General features: G+C 44.0%; 1 pseudogene across 1 annotated transcript in view; it reads right to left on the bottom strand.

The window, feature by feature from the left end:
- LOC311320987 (H(+)/Cl(-) exchange transporter 5-like) overlaps nt 1–13,919 on the bottom strand; it is a 40,494-nt pseudogene that overhangs the window by 22,912 nt on the left and 3,663 nt on the right. Inside the window, exons 2-5 of the transcript in view lie at nt 2,215–2,487; nt 1,836–2,106; nt 566–752; nt 37–435 (exon numbers count right to left, since the gene is read on the bottom strand). The product of the transcript in view is annotated as a H(+)/Cl(-) exchange transporter 5-like (transcript). The remainder of the gene's footprint in view (nt 1–36; nt 436–565; nt 753–1,835; nt 2,107–2,214; nt 2,488–13,919) is intronic.

Here is a 13,919-nt window from a genome sequence, read left to right as displayed (position 1 = left end):
CTTTAAAGTCGCTGTGTGTGTGTGTGTCCTTCCCACCTATAGATATGACCAGGTCCCTGCGCAGCACGAAGCCCACCAGGCGCTGAGACTCCTGGGATACGACCACGGGGAAGCCGCTGTAGGAGGTGCTGCAGATCAGCGCCTCGGCGTCCTCCACGCTCAGGCCGTCCTGCGTCAGCACCGACAGGGGCGGGTCGGCCCGGCGGGGACGCATCACGTCCATGGCCAGCGTCTTGTGGCTGAACTCCTCCTTTGCCTCTAGAAAGGGGTAGCCGTTCAGGCGGATGTGAGCCTCGTAGATGCCCTCCCGGCCAATGGCGTCTGCCACCCATTTGCTGGTCATGGCCGCCGCCATCAGAGGCACGATGTACTCCAGCCCGCCCGTCAGCTCAAACATGATGACCACCAGGGACACGGTCATACGGGTCACTCCACCTGGGGGAAGGGGCAAGGCAGAAGGAGTGATCATTGCATAGTTAAGCAGCCACAATGTTGCCTGTTAGCTCAGCACTGAGCACTGAGGAGCCCCAGTGGTCTGAAAACAAGCAGCTGGTACCAGACTCACCCAGACAGGCCGCCGCCCCCACCATCGCGTAGAGACCCGGGGTGATGCAGTCGGCTCCTGGAGAGCACCAGCCTTTGAACACCAACCAGTCATGGTGGTAGAACGCCAGCTGCTCCATGGCCACGCCCAGCAGCCGACCAGCGATGGCGCCAACCGCCATACTGGGAATGAACAGACCTGAGGGCACCTGGAGAAGGTTGGCACCGTAGATTTACACGCTCTCTCTCTCACACGCCTACACTCCCAAGCACACACGCACACACCCTCACACACACACTCACCCTCACACACACACACACACTCACTCTCACACCCTCACACACACACACACACACTCACACATTTAGGATTTAGCAACACAAGTGTGTCTTTTAGAGATACAATTGTTAATTAGCTTGCTGCTAGCTAATTGTTTTCTTGTTCATTTTGTTTACATTTGAATGACTGAATGGTCTAGGATTTGAAGTACATCAGGCTGGTTTGTTTTTGCACTACTGTTCATTGGACAGTTGCACATTGTTGTTGCACAGTTCACTGCATGGCCGTTGGCCAATTATGTTTATTGTTTACTTGTTTTACACTACTCTTACTGCATAGTTCATTGCATTGCCATTGGCCAATCTAAGTGATCTAAGTGGTTTTGCACTTGATTTGTGTGCTGCATGTTGCTTTGCACTTCATACTTTATCTTGATAGATAATGTGGACAAATAAATATAAACATCAAACTACAATCTTTTGTAGAATGCTTTATCTTTCTATTAAATCAAAAGTAGATGTTTTAATACCGCAGGTTTGGAGCCTCCTTGTGGACAAACAGTTAATGTCAATTTAAAAGTGCTCAGTGTGTCTGCCTATGTTCCTGTCTGTTGGAAGTGAAACATGACTTAAAGGGAGAGCAGGTGGTGACAAAGTGAGTGAGAAAAGGAGAAAATACTGAATGACATCACAGTAGTGTAATCCTGTTAATTTAAAATGAGATGTTCCTCTAAATCTGCCTAAAAAACATCCATATTTTTTTTCCCCCCGGCAGGTCCAAGCCAATATCCTGCTTAGGGCCTCCAGATGGACAGGGCCGGCCCTGCTCACACTCACACACACCCTCACACACACACACACACACACACACTCACTCTCACACACACACACCCTCACACACAGACACTCACTCTCACACCCTCACACACACACACACACTCACCCTCACACATATGGTACACTCTCACACAGACCAGACGCACACACCCATGAAGAAATGTGTGTTTGTCTACCTTCATGCCGAAGGTAACCACGGTGATGAGTATCTTCGAAGACGAGTGCGAGGGACAGCTGCCACATGGCGGTGTACACGTCTCTCCCAGCCGGCCTATCAGGGAGCCCATTACTGATGCGTGTCACATTGACGTTTTCATAGTTACAGAGTTGGGAGGAGTCCAGCAGGCCGCAGTCGTTGAAGAGCTCAGAGATGAGCGCGCTGGTAGACATGCGCGTGTAGCCGCTGGGGAAGGCAACCACAGCTGTCACCGCGGTTACCACCAGCACCTGGAAGAGGGCAAGGAGCAGACAACAGCTGAAGCCCTGTCCTGCCCCCTGCTGCTCTGACCAGTCAGTCAACAAATCACTCTGCCAATCAATCAGTCAGCCAGTCACCTCAAGGACAGGGTAGCGTCCCAACCAGGTAGTCTTGCGGCGGCGGCACAAGGCGATGTTGGCGCGGATGAAGAACGCCCCCCAGATGCCCCCAAAGATGCCCAGCAGGATGAAGGGAAGGAGCTCCAGCAGGTGCCAGGGGGCGTGGAACTCCACATAGAACAGCACCAGCCGGCTATTACCAAAGGGGTTGATGCTGCGCAGAGTGAACGCCGCCACCAGGGCGCTGAAGAAGGACCGCCAGAGAGTCTTCAGGGGGAAGTAGTAGCTCACCTGGATAGCACAGGAGAGGAACAGCAAGAGAGGGAGAGAATGAGAGGAAGAGAGATGTGAGAAGGGACAGAGGGAGGAGAGAAAGGTAGGAGAGAGAGAAAGAAAGAGAGCAGAGGGAGAGAGAAAAAGAAAGGGAGGAGAGAGAGAAAGGAAGGGAGCGGAGGGAGAGAGAGAGAAAGAGAGAGAGAGAAGGGGAAGATAGAAAGAGAAAAGGAGCAGAGGGAGAGAGAGAGAACGAAAGAGAGAGAAGGGGAGGAGAGAGAGAAGGGGGGTAGAATGAGAGATATTGGGGTGAAGGATGTAGATCAGTAATGTGTCACCAGAAGTTAGGGCTGCCCCCTGAAAGTCGACGAGTCAAATCATCAGTCGGAGACCCTTAAAGGAGTAGTAAAGGGAAAATGCATGTTTAGCCCTGTTTTAAGGATACTTATCATCATATACAATGGTTCAGATCAAAATGTTGACAAAACTAGCATTTTCGAAAAGTTGATAATTGCTCTACCACCGTTTTGGTCATACAATGGATGTGGATGGGCATCTTGAAAAATAATTCAAAAACATGTTAAACTCTCGATTTCAAAGACAAGAAACTCACCTAGGTGTTAGTTGACGTTCTGGCATATAATTCGGCATAAAGTAAGATTCTAGTTAATCTGGAAATGCTTTTTTTTTTTTATATTTAGCATCAAACTATTTAGTCGCAGCACATACATATGTAAACTTGTGAAAACCACAACAGGCATGCTCTATGTAAGCACAACTAGCGATTCATCAAGACAGATTGATGAAAACAACCGTTTCACGGCAGAAAATAGATTTTTAGAAACTGCATTCTCAGTGCCCCCACCACTACCATTACATGGATATACTGGCTCGCGCTGGATTTTAAATTTCTTCTACATGCCTCCGAACTACACCAAAGTGATCTCGGTGAGTCAAACGTCTTATAATATGTCGTAAATAAGGTCCAGGTTGTCAAAAACGAGCATTGTCCTCTGATTCCGATATTGCACAATCATTTTATACCAGATGGTTGTTTTTACATCATACTTGCACACAGATGGTATACAGGTAGTGTCCCTACATCCCAAAGCAACCAGGATGCCAATATTTGGTTCTATTTTGAATCAGCAGCCTCCTATATAAGGCCTTATTATAGGCGGAAAGAGCACAAAGTTATTTTGTATGAGGAACATTTCTTGGTTCTACTCTTCTATCAGGGATAGAATATAACCTGACCTTATGTTTTCATAACTTTGACTTATCCCCTTCATAAAATTAATGATCAGACTTTTTACTTGTTTTTAAAAAGCCATGAAATTCTTCAATAAAGTGATTCACCACATTTGCAAAAAAGAGCCAAATACTAAAGGCCTGCCCTGAAAAAGGAGTTCCAAGGTAATCCTGCATCATTTCCCATCTACTGGTTGGATTTACTTTATATTTCCACAGATTGTCTACAGGTAGAACCCTAACACCCCAAACCAACCAAAGTGTCACAATATTATTGTATTGTGAATCAGCAGGCTTTTATAGACTACTAGGCCGTGTTACAGACAGATACGTCAAAGTTTTTTTTTTTTCTGAGTTACTTCTAATCCTGGTGTAATAATACTGTAAAATGCCTTCGTACAACACAATGACTGCTTAATAACAGGGAATACAATTTGATACCATGTTTTCACCCACTTCATATGGAATCTATAGATGACGATCTCATTGTGATGGTTTGGTTAGGGACCCAGGCGCAACAGGAAAGGAGGAGGCAAGGAACGGTAAAGCCCGGAGGGGCGATTTAATAAGATAACACAAAGGGGGAGCCACAAAAGAGGATGCCAAAAAATATAATAGGATGAAATAATAGGAGCCACTAAACTGCCACTAAATAATAATAAATGTCCTTGGCTCAAGGGAGCCGGAGGGATCGGGAGGTGGAGCAGGGTGAGGGCTCTGCTAGCTGGTACACTCAGCAGAGGGGGTCCGGGAAACTGGAGAGACGAGGAGGAGAGGCAGGGTGAGTGATAGTAATCACAAACAGGGAACGAGAAAAAGCACTATAAAATACAGGTAAGTAAATCGTAGGCTAGGCTATACTTTACCACATAAAGGTTATGGTAAGATCTGGCGATGAGTGGAGTGTAGACCAGGTTCTTGTAGGGGTTGAAGGTGATTGCAGAACGAGGGACAGGTGTGGTGATGATAAATTGGAAACCGGTGAGTAGAGCCGCGCCCGCGTCATCGTCGGAGACGAGCGCGCCGTTCTTGTCTTTGCGCACGGGCCGATGTGCTGGGCATGTCGGGATCCGACTCTTCGTCACCGGAGTGGGAGGAGACTGCCGAGTCCGCGGAGCTGGCCGGAGACGGGGAACGCCCGGTAGTGGGGGGAAACTCCGGAGAGTCAGAGCGTTGCATGCCTGGGCCGATGCGACGTGCGGTAGAGCGCGTAGGACGCCCCGAGCGCGCAGCGGGCCCAGAGGGGAGAGAGGGAGGCGGTTGTGGAGGCGAGGGCATGCGAGCCGTAACACTCATACACCTTAATGCAGCAGGAATTACAAATATTGTTATATTGGCATTGGTTATATATGGTAGTCAGACTTAAAGTGCAGTATGGGTTAAGTACACACAGTGGAATACACTACTTTTTCTGTGCCATTCTTGAAAAATCATGAATCAAGTGCGAGTTTTTATTTATTTTTTGTTACTTTTTGTGATATTTAGAAATCAACAAACTATTTCAGCAGTGGAGGAGGAACTGAATAATTACTGGTCAAATTGTTTTCCAGGGGGGTGAATCAGTCACTAGCATTAGGACAATCTATGGAAGTGCAGGAGCAATATTCTGTGCAGTGCAATCCCACAGACAGACACTGGCACTTTCTTGTTTTATTGCAATCTGTATCATTGCAATAGAGATGGGTGAGATCTCTCACAGCTTTCGGTGCAGACTCCTTTTTGAAAAGGACTGGCTGTAGTGATACATCATCTTTTAGTATCCAACCTTTTCCAACTGGATTCCAAAATTAGGGGTTTAGCGACATGACTGTGGCACCAGGACGTGCTGTTCAAAAGCATCTTCAGTGGGAGGCAGATGTGAGACTGGCATGTCTGTGGTTGATGCGAGATAGACCTACATAAAAATAGGCAAATCCACAGCTTTCAATAAACGTGACAAGCACATAAATGAGCTTCAGGATCTGAGAACCTTTGGCTTGACTGATTGCCTTCCAGAGGCTCTACCGGCAAGAAAATATGCTATTCATCTCTATGGTCCAAAAAAGAAGGCAAAGTACCACTCTTGATGAGCTCTGATGCATTCTTGCATCAACCACAGAATAATACCATCTCAAAGCGGAGAGGACAATACAGAGTAAGTAGGCTACTTTATTTCAGAATAACCTTTCAGAATATCAGTGGAAATAACAGTGAGAGAGATGTGAGTTGTTATTTAATATAGTTAGTGTTTAAGCAGATTTTTCAAATAGGGAGAGAATCAGCATTGTGTTCTTGGGGCTGATAGGTGTGGCGCAGCGGAAAATAACTCAAACGTTTCCACTCAGCAAGAGAGAAGGCTCTAGAGTTTACAGATTACCTGTTATCAAGCTCCCCATTAGCTTTGGGTTTAAATCTGCAATATAAATAGGCACTTTTGCCTTTGGCTCTCAGCTTCACTTTCGCCTTCCTACGCGAATGTTTGCAAACTATTTTAAACTTCACAGAAGCGGCTGCAAGTTAGAAACGCTCGTTGCCATCATGTCTGTTTATGTTTAATGCAAACAATTTTAAATGTTCTTCAAAAGCCGTTCAGATTAAAGCAGAACAGACACTTGTGAAATGTCCGGTGTATCAGGCTAACTTCCTTATGGCACTGAAGTTACCAGCAGCACTAAAAGGAGGATTTGCGAGGAAGTAGCCTACTGTAGTTAGTGATGGCGAAATGAGGCTTTCTGAAACACAGAGGCTTCGAGGCACATTGTGTAATAGATTCATTACTCAAGCCCTCATTAAATGCTGTATACACTACTGACACCTGCTGGCAAAGATAATTTAGAGCAGTCAATATAAAATTACATGGAAACTGAGCCCTGTAACATTACTGATTGAACTGATTGAACAGATTTTGATTGACAACATACCCAGTCATCACCTTGTCTTGAGATGTCTTAAGACACATTTGTGAAGACATCTTGAGATGTATTTTGTCAGTGAAGACATGTCTGAAGACATGTCTTAAGACATGTCGAATATTTATGTCTCAAGATGTCTTAAGATGTCACTATTGGAAGATGTCTTATGATGTCTTGGAATGTCTCAAGATGTTTCAAGATTTCACTTTTGCCTTGGTTTTTCCTCTTTTTATCACTTTTTCTTATTCTGAAAACCAATGCAATATTATTTTTGAGAATTAAAGTATACTGCACAGTATCTTAGTATTTTGAATTAATAACAAACCATGTACAATGTCATGACATACTGTACTCAACATTTTATTATAGATATGATTAGACATACCCTACTTTGATACAGGCTGGCATATGACAGAGCCATTTGACAGACAGGCATTTCAAACACAGACTACAAACACAGACTATAAATATTAGGCTATAGGGTTCCAAAACGTAAAAATGCATATACACACACACATATATATATACATACATATGTATATATATATATATATATATATATATATAAATAAATAAATATATATATATATATATATATATATATATATAGAGAGAGAGAGAGAGAGAGAGAATATATATATATATAGACGAGGAAATCAATGACATTCTAAAAAGAACCCACAAAAATTCAGAAGTATTCAATATATTCAGCGAACAACTGAAGCAGAGTGGCTTTGAGAGGTCTGTTGGTCTTGTTGGTCAATGGTGATTTGGTAATGGCATCAAATCAACAGTAATAGCACCACACACCTTCCGAATGTTTTTCATATTTTCTGTCTGGCTAACACCATCAGCTCGCGCTCGGTTCCCTCGAATCTCTGGAATGACCCCCGTCAGAATTTCCATCCAATCAACGAGCGACCTCAGCACTGCATGCCGTTGTTATCAAATTTGGCTCGGTTGGTAAAAAGGCAGTCTGAACATAACCGTGACAAATCAAAATGAAACAATCTGTCATTTTTTGCATTTAGCCCCCGGGACTAAACCGCACTAAATGCGCGCTTCATATTTGAATACGCCCTGAGACTCATGATCTGTCCTTGTGTTTACAGCCTTCTCTCTCTCACCCATCCCTCTCTCCTGCCCTATCTCTCTCTCTGTCTGTCTCTCTCTGTCTCCCTCTGTCTCTTACTCTCTCTCCCTCCTGCCCTATCTCTCTCCCTCGCCTGCTCTCTCTCTCACCGTCTCTCTCTCCTGCCCTATCTCTCTCTCTGTCTGTCTCTCTCTGTCTCCCTCTGTCTCTAACTCTCTCTCCCTCCTGCCCTATCTCTTTCCCTCGCCTGCTCTCTCTCCCTGTCTCCCGCTCTCTCTTTCTCTCTGTCTCTCCAAATCCAGCTGTACACTTCACCAGTCCAGCCCATTCAGATAAGATAAACAGTATTACTTTCCATCCCTGTTCATATTTAAGCTGTTAACATGGTGTGACCGGTGTGTCCTGTCTCTGCGTTGTGTTGTGTAGAAGGGAGATCAGGCGGACAACGTGGGATCTTTTTGGTCATATGAACGATCCATTTATTGGTCTCTGTACAAACAGTAGCAATAGCATGCAATCAGCTAACGGGACGCTTTCCAGACTGCAGCCCCAACTCTTTCTACATCATATTTCGCAGGAAAGAGCCAGATAATACAAGAACTAACAGCAAGTATTTGAGAATGTAAGAACATCTGAGAAAATGAAGCCCACCTGTACAAACAGTAGCAATAGCATGCAATAAGCTAACAGGACACTTTACAGACTGCAGCCCCAACTAAAAGAATCCGAAATAATCCACAAACAAAACGAAAATTAAACGACAATATCGACACGACACATGAATATAATATATAAACAGAACATAACTGATACATTATGGATGGGGAAATAAGGAGTTATAAGGGGCAAAATGATAATGGGACTGGGGGATGACAGACACATACCTCTTTCTACATCATATTTCGCAGGAAAGAGGCAAATATGGGCGAAACATTAATATTTCAGGGGTGACAGGAGGAAGAGGGGCTACAGTGGGAGGAGCTACAGCACGCCCCTGACAATGCATAGCAGGCTACAGTAGGCTAAATATCGATAAAACACAATAAAAGAAATGGAATATAATAAAGATTGATGTGGTGTAATTATACATAAAAACAGCAGGGTTACAAATTTGAAACAAATGAAATAAATGACAGTGACTGATAATACACCACAATACATGCTCAGTGTTCTCTAGCTAATACTGTGCTCTGTGAGTCAGACCCACTGGCATGTACAGTAGACAAGTCAAGCAAGTTTATAGCTCCACCTTCTGCATACTTCATCTGGGTGATGCCCAACAACAGTCAAGGAGACATTTTGGACGGGCGAAGCAGAGTACAGTTTTCAGATGTAGTGCCAACAAAATAAAGTGAGTATTTTGAAATCTTAAGGGTAAAGGTAGGAGGAGGAGAGAAAGAAAGAGAGGAGAGAGAGAGAGATGGGGGCAGTGTTTCTATGAGTGTTTCTCTATTTTTCTCTATGAGTGTTTCTCTATTTTCTCTATTTTTCTCTATTTTCACTGTAAATGAACAAAACCTCAGTGCTTCAGAGTATAAATAAAGGTTTGAAATGAAATGAGGATTGTTCTTAAAGTGTGCTGTAGTTACTGTGAGTCGACTCCAAACACTAACATTATTACAGCACACAATATATCTTTCATACAGCTATTCACCACACTTCCAGTATTCACCTACCTGACCATCTTTCCATCTTCCATGAGACTTTCACCCTCATGAGTAACCTTGTTGATCTCTGTGCTGTTTTAGGTCAAGTAAATCAAACTGCACCTGCAGATAGCATTAGTCAGACTCATCTCTTATAATCCAAACAAACACATGATTCACACAAGGACCAAGGACCAACTGACACACAGAGACAGTATGAGGGTTTTTATACAGTATGGGGTGTTTAACCTGTATGTGTCTCTTTCCACAGTTCTGCTCTCAGCTGCAACGCTCAGCTCCTGTTTCCAGGTGGGTGCATGGGAGCAGGAGTGAGAGAGAAGGGAGGTGTACTGTTGTGTCGAATAGACCAATTTGGAGTCGACGTCACAGTTGCATCAGTGCAGTTGCGTGCGCAGTGTGGTGGCAGGAAGTAGTGGAGGCAAACAAAACCTGAAGTAAACGGGTAGTGCTAGCTACGACGTGAAGAATGTGAAAGAAGGGAATAAAATAGTAGGCAACTGACCCGTACTGACTGTCGGGTCACTATCCATAGCCTAATATAAATCCAATCTGAGAACAACATTTTCTTATGTAAGTGGTGAGGAATTTGGTGACATGGCTTTTCTGGCTGTCTGTACCCCACCACTACGCCTAGGATACAGACAGCTAGAAAAGCCATGTCATCAAATTTTCCCTTTACATAAGGAAATGTTGTTTTTGTTCACAGATTGGATTTATATTAAGATATGGATAGTCCCTATAATTTATTTGGCTCAATACAATTTTAAAACGCTACATTCCAGTGATGTATGTAGCCTACAAAAACCTTGTCTTCATCATTCATTTTCATATAGTGTATTGCAGGCCCACACTAAGGACCTAATTTGCGCAGGTAGAGTAGATGTGCGCTATACTGCAACTCTCCTTTTTAAAAGGTATCATTTTGCTCTAATCGAGCTAAAACTGTAACGGGATGAACGGAGGGCATCGCTAAGGGATTTACGATGGGTTCAGACCGAACTTGTGCTGAACAACAAACTACTTGTTAGTTAATAGTCTACTAGCCTACAAGAGTTATCAGCTAATCAGCCGTGCCCATTTCTATCCTTGTTTGTCTTCCATGTCCGGCGCACATTCCTTGCTATTAAAATAATCTTGAATCCAATCTTGTAATCTCTGCACTGCTGTGCTAAAATTATAGCCTGTTATTACTTTACTTTATTCTTTATTCAGTTTATTTTTTACAGGGACAATGCACATTAATCAACAATTTTAGGAACACAGAAAATGAGCCCTCATAGTAAATGTGCCAGTGTTAGCTGAGTAGCTAGTTTTCAACTGCTGTCCCTGGGAAAGATGTTAAGTGCAGGATAAAAACAGTAAGAAAGACATTTTAAAAAACAGATTAGGAAAAGATAAGACAGTAAAAAGACATGTCATGCACATTTAGAACATACTAATTAACAGACAAGAAATGAAAATATAATACAAAATGCAGAGAGAATACAAGACAGATTACAACGACAAAAAGCAAGGACAGTACTAGACAGACAATGGCATACGAGCAGACAGACAGACAGACAGATGTAAAGGTACCACATGAACAGGCAGGCAAGCAGGCAGGCAAGGTCAGGAGGCTGTAGTGTGACCAGGGCTGTTATGGTCACATGCATGATTATTTCTTAGCCATGTTTTGAGAGTGTGCTTGAATGATCTGTGTGTTTCAGTATTGCGGATGTGAATTGGTATGGAGTTCCAGGTCTCAGCAGCTCTCACTGAGAAGGCTGACTGGCTGAATGAGCTTTTCCTCAGTGGGACTATAAAATCACCCGCTATCACAGATCTGCTGTATCTGCTGCTCAGTGAAAACATCTGAGTGGTGGTGGGGCCAGACCACAGAGGATTTTAAAAACCAGACTGGCATCCGTTAGCTTTATGATGTTGTCCCAGCTTAAAAGGGCATGCTTATCTAGGATATTGCAGTGGTGGTGACAGATAGGTTTTTTGTCCAGAACCTTCAGAGCCTGTTTGTAAACTGATTGTATGGGTGCTAGACTTGTTTTGCAGGCCTGGGTCCAGCTGGAGAGAAAGAAAGTGAGATGGGACATGATTGCATGGAAGTACAATTTTGCAGCTTCAATGTTCAGACAGTTTCTAATGTACCTAAAATTTGATAGATTGAATTTGACTGTTTGTGTGACCTTTTTAACCTGTTTTTTAAATGTAAGCTTGCAATCTAGGGTGATTCCAAGGTATTTGCATTCTGTCACCACTTGGAGCCTCTCACCAGCAGCGAAGACATCTGGATCAGGTGTTTTGGATGCTCTTTTTGTGCGTGGCTGTAAGCCAGCGCACCAAAGATAGCAAATGTCTGGTTGTCACTCCCTCCCTCCTTCCCTCCCTCTCTCCCTTCCTCCGTCGGGTTGTTGACCCGCAGTTCTATGTTGCTACCACAAGAGGCAGTAGTCCCAGCACACCAAAATAAAGGACAACAAAATCAACCTGCCGATCTCTACTGCACAAGTAGAGTAGCGGTGAAAGCATAGGACTCCCACCCGGGAGACGGGGTTTCAAGGCCCCAGTGGGGATGACTTTATGGGACTATACCCCAAACGTCCACATGTTCATCCTTTCACTCCAACCTTTACCCCTTGCCTTATAGGTCAGATCCTGTCCCAACCCCAACCCTTATTCTAACCCCAACTCTTATTCTAACCCCAACCCACACTAGGCAGTCCCTCCAGAAAAACGCGGGCAAAAATCCTTGATTATGCAGGCAAAAATCCTTGATTATACAATGGAATATGCAGGGTTTTTATGTGATTTTATGCGTTGAAAATGCGGGGATTTTCTGAAGTTGCGGGAAATTGCGAATATTGCAAGAATATGCGAAAAATGCAAGAACCTGTCCTGTATTTTCGTGCACACCCCACTCTAATGCATATAGCCTACACTACGTCTGCATATGCTTGGAATGATACGAGAAATAACAAAACCATAGGCTATGCAAGAGCGCCTAGACCAGGTACGGTATAGACCGGCGTCATGATTGAAGGCAGCCTTAAAAGGCAGCATTGGAACTTATAAACAACCCCCGATGTCTGGTCTCTGTGGTCGTCCAGGTCATTTGCTATTTCCAAGTTTATCAGACCAAACATTTTGCCCATGTCTATGATCTGATGTTTATTGATTTGATCTTAATATAATCGATGCAGCTGTGCTTTAGCCTACTCTGATTGGCTATTTATTTCCTTTATTCATGATGAGAATAGCAGAGGACTTTGAACTTGATATATTAAACAGAAATTGGTGCAATTCACTAGAATGCAGGAAATGAGATGTCTGACACTCATAATCTCATGGGGGAGGACCCCCAGACCCCTGCTTGATTTGTGTTCCGTGAGCATGGGACTGCTGGCAAGGTGTCCCTTATCTTTCCCCATTGAAGGTGGCAACCCTACAAACGAGGTGAAAAACATTACAACCTGAAGCAGAAAAATGCGGAAAGTATGAAATCAAGCGAGCCCCGCATATTCAACGTTTTTTGCACGGAGTTCAGTGATTATCACGGTGAAAATGCGCTCTTTCTAAAATTATGTGACCCTTGCATAATCTGCGCCTTTTGCCTGATTATGCAATGAATTATGCGATCGCATAATCGCGTTTTTCTGGAGGGACTGACTAGGGACTGGAAGAAGGACACCAAAACCAACCCGCCGATCTCCGCTGCACAAGTAGAGTAGTGGTGAGAGCACAGGACTCCCACCCGGGAGACGGGGGTTCAAGGCCCCGGCGGACCTTAATTTATCAGACATTATTTCATGTCATTTCAATTCACAGCTATTTTAGTGTTGGACTAGCTTCCGTTCGACCAGTCCTGAACAGAAACAAGCCTATAAGCCAGGCTGGACCTGGCCTGGTTTCAAAGAACATACAGATGGTTTTCTTTGCATTCAGGTGGAGGCAGCAGTCAGTGAGCCATTGAACTACCTGTATCATGGTTGCATTGAGTTTGCTTGCTGTCTCTGCTTTGTTTTTAGCATGCACAAAGATGACTGTGTCATCCGCATACATGTGGACTAGAGAACCAGAGCAGACAGAGGGCAGGTCATTTATGTACAGTACAGACTGAACAGGAGAGGGCCCAGGATGCATCCCTGTGGCACACCCACATCATGTTCAAGGGGGGTGATAGATCACCATTTATTCTGACACATTGTGTTCTACCCTCAAGATATGATCTCATCCAATTTAAGGCATGAGGTGAAAAATTAAACATGGACAGCTTAGTGATGAGCACATTGTGACTGGTGGTATCAACAGCCTTTTTCAGGTCTAAAAACACGGCTTCAATCACGCCCCCCTTGTCCATTTTCACTTTTACAGTCTCTAAAAAGAAGCAGTTTCTGGTTTCAGTGGAATGGTTGGTTTTGAACCCAAACTGCATAGGGTGAAGTGGATAGGGACTATTGTTGAGATAGGTGATTAGTTGCTCAGCTATACTCTTCTCAGCTATCTTTGAGACTATAGAGAGAATGCTAATGAGTCTGTAGTTGCTAACCTCATTTA

This window comes from Borostomias antarcticus, assembly GCF_949987555.1.
Source record: "Borostomias antarcticus genome assembly, chromosome: 18".
Taxonomy (NCBI): Eukaryota; Metazoa; Chordata; class Actinopteri; order Stomiiformes; family Stomiidae; genus Borostomias; species Borostomias antarcticus.
This window is presented reverse-complemented; position numbering and strand designations above follow the sequence as displayed.